The following is a 6247-nucleotide window of genomic DNA, read 5'->3' on the forward strand; positions in this document are numbered from 1 at the left end:
ATGATTGCGTTTCCCCTCCAGATACCCCATTAGCTCACATCCCCAGCACAGCTTGCTCTTTGTAGTAATTCTCAGAGCTGGTCAGATGCTCTCAATTTTCAGCTTTTCCTGAGGATTTCAGCATTTCCCAGCATGATTGCTCTTAAAGAATCCCACCAGCCAAAACAAGCCTAGAAGGTGTAAACATGCATATTGAAGTCTAGCGCAGCTACACGACCTACTTTAAAAACCCTAGGAGGGCAAATTCAATCATCTTAACATCCCGTTCCCTTTACAGGTATCACCAAACCCAGCAAAATAAAGCCCATAATTGCTGATTTGAAAAGCTGAGATGCTAACCTGTTCTTTTAAAACTGAAAAAAAAAAAAAAAAGTTATTCCTAAAATACCTAGAATTACTATTCAAAACTGGGAGAACAGAGCTTTTCTTCACTAAAAAAGCAAGTTGCAAGAAAAAAAATTGCTTTTTGTAAATTCTTGGACTAGATTCTGTACGGAAATATAAACTAGCAGTTTGTTGTAGACTAAAACAAATTCAGCCATTTTATTAAGCACTTTAACGCCGCTTCTTTGCACTCAGAAAGCAACAGGTGAGGTTTGATTGCAATGCTGCATGATGCAGTTGGTGAGCCTGCAGCCCTGCAACCTTCTGCCCCTTTGCTATTTGCAAGTTACAAGTTTCTTTGGCACTGCTCAGTAACACAGACCCTGCTCTGAGGATGGGTGAAGCCACTGGGGCCGCTGCTTTCATGTCTTGCCTCTAAAAGTGTGATACAAGCTAAGAGGATAGTTTCTGCAGGATTTACCTGACAGGGAAAACAGCCTCTGGTTTCATACTGATCCTTGTCTTTCTTATTTTGAAAAAAGGTGGTATTTTATTTTCTGAAGTGTAGCATTTATCACATACCTGTAGTATATTAAATTATCGCTGCAGCACGTTGGGGATGACACTGAAGGAAGATTTTTGTTTCATATTGTAGAATCCACAAGTGAACCAGCTGTATGTTAACATCGAATTTTCATTGTTGAACAGCTTTTCTAATTCTTTCCATTTGGTCAGACTGATGGCAAATCTGTTCTAAATCTAAAAAATGACAGCACTGTGTAGTTTACACAGGTATATAGGTGGTGCATGACAAACAGCACAATGGTGTTAAGTCTGCCACTTAGCCAGTAAGGCATCCAGTGAGCCTAATGGGGTCACTGCCCTTGGTGGGCTCATGCGTGCTTCCCTATCGTTAGCCAGACAAAACCAAAATGTTGGGAAGAGAGACAGAATGTTTTCAGAATGAGACAGAATGCTGGGTACAAATATCTTTGCACTGAAAGAGGTTTTAATTCAAATGACAAAATACAGACAATCATAGAAAACAAGACAATATGACTCTGTTTTGAAGATAGTAGTAGACTGTGGATGCTTATGATCTGGAAAAACTCACATCTAATTCATGGAGAAGTTTCAGTGTTACAGTTTGGTGTGTCTTCAAATCCCGGCATGCCCTGCCACACCTGAAATTGTCTAACTTCTTTCTCTTTCTTCAAGTCCTTTTTTTGATACCGTTCATTGATAGAGAATGTGTACATAAATCTACCAGCCCAACTATAAAAACTCTCTATGTGCACTGAAAAAGTCTTTCAGAGAGACAGAAATCTTTAATTTTTCAAGATGTCATCCCCCAGCTTACAAGAAATAAATAATAAAGTCACATTCCCTCTCTTTCCTCCTCCTCCTGCCCTCCTACCACAGGAGGAGTGGTAAGAGAAAACGCTTCCCATTTTTCAGCCCCCACCTCTCTCTCCCTCCCCCTGTAAGAGGAAAAAAGACCAGATTTTCAACTAGTGTACTCCCAAAACCCTTTGGGTTTCTACAGGAAAGATATTTTAAATTGAATTAGTGGGGCGGGGGGACACACAAACATTGAACATCAAGAGGTCCTGGAAATTCAATGACATGTAGGTGTAATGAAAACTCGTGTTGTGTTTTGGTTTGGTTTGTTTAAGGGAGAGTGTTTAAAGATATGCAAATAATATCTACCTGTTTCTGAGGCAACTAGAACCATATCCCCTGGAACAGGAATAAAATAAAAACCACAATTATTTCTATGGAAATAAGGCAAAGAAAGTGCACAAATGACTTGTATGTTTGTGTGGTAACAAAGATTATTTCAAATCTACCTTTAGGATGAAGCTCAATGTTGGGGAGGTTTGCATATTTTGAAACCCACATCCCCTCAACTAACTGAAAAATATTTCAATTCACAGCAAATCCTATTTTCCTTTCATTTTCAAAGGAGAAACATTTAAATATAAGCCTAGAATACAAAAAAGCCTGTAGGTAGTTTCATCATTGATTTGTTGTGCGATGCCAAGCAAATGAGTTAGGCTGTCATACCTGCGTTTCTTCATTAATGAAACAAATTATAATTAGTCTTCTTTGTAAGGTGTTTGGCACACCTTGTAATATGAACATACAGAGTGAGTATGATTTCATTTTGTGTCATTTCCCAATGCTGCTTGTAGAGTATTTACCGAGAATCAACAATGAAAAAAAATCACCTTGTTAGGAAAGGAGATGTGGTGGTTTTAAAAATTTAACTAAGGAATTATGAGAAATTGTTTTACAATCCAGGTTGTTTGGTTTTTTTTCTTGCACTAAACTTACACAAAGCCTTGTTCAGATTGGCATTTTAGGTTTCTTTTAGGCTTCTGCAAATCATATTTTTCGAGAGTTTCCAAAGACAGCAAACCAGGTCCTGCCTACAATCTGAGTCCAGTTCGGCATGATGCAATTGGACAAATCTCTATTTTCTTACTTGATCTTATACTTGAGGAACTCAGATCAAGCACTGTTTGGATAAGACTTAGGCTCACATTCGTCAGTACTGAAGGAAGATACAGAAGTAACATCTAGGTTGCATGGCATAATTATGTACTTCCACATTCTCCTGTTCCTGAAATACCAACAGAAATTAGAACAAACTAGAAACCAAGTGACAGCACCATAATCATGTCATATTCTTCGCAAAAAAACCCCCCACAAAACAAACCAAAAAAGAGGGCAGAAAATACATTGCTGATTCTGATGGCTCTTTAAGAGATTGATGTGCGCTACCCCAAAAAATGCAGTTCTGCGTTTCCTGTTCCTTCCTGCGGATCCAGTTGACAGCTATTGTTTTTGTAAAGGTAGTTCTCAACACCATCAGTGGCTCTCCTGCGACAGCACGGCCAGGACAGCTAATGCCAGGCAAAAAGCAGCAGCACATGGGGAAAGCAGAGGAACAGAGGGTGCCCGTCTCGGCCAGCGGCGGGGGCTCAGCTGGGCGAGTTAATCTCACTGCCCTGGGAGGTCTTTAACTCCACAACAAACTACCAAACCTGATTCTCGAGGTTTAGGACTGTAAGACTTGTGGAAGTTTCTGCAGAATTATAGACTGCCCAACACCCGGGCACGGATCAATAGGCCCAATGCTGATTAAAATGATGTAGGGCCTAGGAGCAGCTTTCAGTAATGAAGCTTAGATTAGGTATTTAGAGATCCCTGACCTAACCTGACTTAATTTCATTCATTGATGTGTGACAGCAATTCAGTTTGAACCAAAATTGATTAGCGTGCTTTGGAAGAATCTACAATATCAAGCAAGAGAAGAGAGATGCAGCAGAATCTGAATAGTGAGAACAATAAGAAAATAAGAACAATCCTGTGTTTCAAGACCCACTTAGGTCTTCATATAATATTGTACATCGATACACATGGAAGGATTTACAAAAGGAGGTTAGGGCTTTTCTTTGTGTGGTTTGTTTTTTAGTTTATTGCTGCAGAAACTCAAGTATGGTACAATAAAACAAAGCTAAAAATTGTGTGTCCCTGAACCGTTCAGAAAGGAAGGTTTTTGTTTTTTCTTTGAAGCATGTCATAGCCACTTGGACAGAAATTCTCTCCCTCCTCTGAGAGAATGACTAAAAATCTTTAATAGGCTTTTAATAGATCTGGGAGACTTGGGCATAACAAAAGATCAGAATAGCTCTCGTGTGGTGCCTTAAATCCAGAAAAGGCTTGAAAACAGAAAGATGGGAGTTGGTTTTTATTTTGAAAAAGTACTCACACTGAGATTTTAAAAAAAAAAAAAAGAAAAGAATGCTTAGATGTGATAAATATTCTAGGCTTTACCTAGGTTAGCCACTAACCCCTACTCTGTCTGACACACATCACATCCCCACATATTTTCTTGTATTAACCCAAGAGCCCACGGCAAACCAGTGCCGGTGCAGTTTTCTTTCCAAGCCGCTTTCTCACACCTTCCTCCCGGTATATTCCTAGGACAGAAAGCTTCTTGTAGACTGCCCTACAAACTACAAAATCACTCAGATTAAAACCAGACTTGTTTTTCACCTGGAGCCTCAGGTGTGAGGAAGGCAGTATTCAAAACAAGTTGCCCTTTAGAAGCACTGAGCAGAAGAAGAAGGAGACATTTCTGCAAAGGTGTGTGCCCTGAGAAGGCACCTGCTTTGCACAGTTCTGATCACCACAGCAGGGAATTAACCAGTTTCAGAAGGATTCAGGAAAGACGTTTCTGCCGGAACAGGTCAACTGATGCCACTTTTTTCTTTAAAATAAGAGGCATATCATTTCAGCATCATTATTTCAGTGTGACGAAAATGTTTTAGTTCTAAGACACTGTTATACTTTTGGGGGCTATACTGTAGTTTTTGCAAAATGACATGAGCAGTTATGGCACATCTATAGAAATGGAAAAGTCAAACCAAAATATTTTACCTTAAAAGAAAACATAAACAAAGCGCTTTGTTAATCTTAAATGCCGATACTCATTTTGCTGTTTTGTCTCAATTTTAATTTCAAAGGAAGTGTTGACAGATTGTTTTTAATTTTGATCTAAAATGAAAGCAAAATTTCCAAATGTTGCTATTTCTTTTGAAGCACAAATAGCAACTCCTTATCTCATGCCAGCAGGAGGCTGCAGCCTACGTGGATCCTGGCATCGATAGCCCTTGCCTTGAGAGCACAGTGGGGGCATGTGTCCAGCCTCTGTGGGAGACAACCCACGTACCTGTGCCATCCCCTCTCTGGGTGGGTACTTAGTGTCTCTTTAGTAGCATCGTATTTGACTATATCTGATGGAGCAAAACATTCTCTGAAAGGTGGCCCCTTTGTGGTTACAGGTACCTGATTTTTAGGAGAGGAATCTCTTCTTGAAGCAGTGGGAAGGAAATAATTTGAAGTTAAATCATAGAATCCAAGAATGGTGTGGGTTGGAAAGAACCTTCAAAATCCTCTAGTTCCAACCCCCCTGCCCTGAGCAGGGACACCTTCCACCAGCCCAGGCTGCTCCCAGCCCCGTCCAACCTGGCCTTGGGCACTGCCGGGGATGGGGCACCCACAGTTGCTCTGGGCAGCCTGGGACAGCGCCTCGCCGCCCTCACAGGGAATTTCTTCCTAGTCCCTAATCTAAGTCCACCCTCTTCCAGTATAAAGCCATTCTCCCTTGTCCTATCACTATCTGCCCTCATAAAAAGTCCCTCTCCAGCCTTCTTGTGCCCCCTTTAGGTACTGGTTAATCATCAACAGTTCGTGCTAAAGTTGATAACATGTCAAGATTTATCCTGGTATTAGTGTCACTTTTTTCTTTTCAATTCGTTGTTCTTAATTCCCAGCTCTAGATGTCACAGAACAGGCAGAGAAGTTGGCTCTACTAGGAGCGTACGTATGAGGACGAGAGAGAAACGATAGCTGAGCTCCAGTGAGACAGTGCTCCATGACAGCCCCCGCAGCCCGAGCCCTGCGTACTGATGTGTGCGCAGCGGGGAGGGCAGGGGGGGCGCAAGGCCACTGCAGTACCCCGGCCCCTCAGCTGCGGGTAACCGAGTGCCAAGGCCTCGCTTCAGTCAACCGAGAGTTTATTTTCCCAAACAGGAGAGCTGCAGCTGAGACTCAGACAGATGTCACGGGTCCAGCAGCAGGGACATGGGAAATGAAGGTCAGGTCCCTTCCTGTGATTCACCAGCAAGTGGTAAATGCCCACCAGTGCCCGTCCCGTTTGCTATTGTGCCCGCATTACCTCTGCCTACCCTGCACCTTGGGAAAAACAGTGTCTTCTCCCCACAGCAATACTGACCAAAGCCGCATTTGGGAGTGAAAAATCTTGGATCGGGACATTGCCAACCAGTTTGATTATGGAGCACGTAACCGAACACCACGCAGGCCAGAGCTGAAGCAGCGCCGTACAGAGCAC

This window comes from Falco naumanni, chromosome 4, assembly GCF_017639655.2.
Source record: "Falco naumanni isolate bFalNau1 chromosome 4, bFalNau1.pat, whole genome shotgun sequence".
Taxonomy (NCBI): domain Eukaryota; kingdom Metazoa; phylum Chordata; class Aves; order Falconiformes; family Falconidae; genus Falco; species Falco naumanni.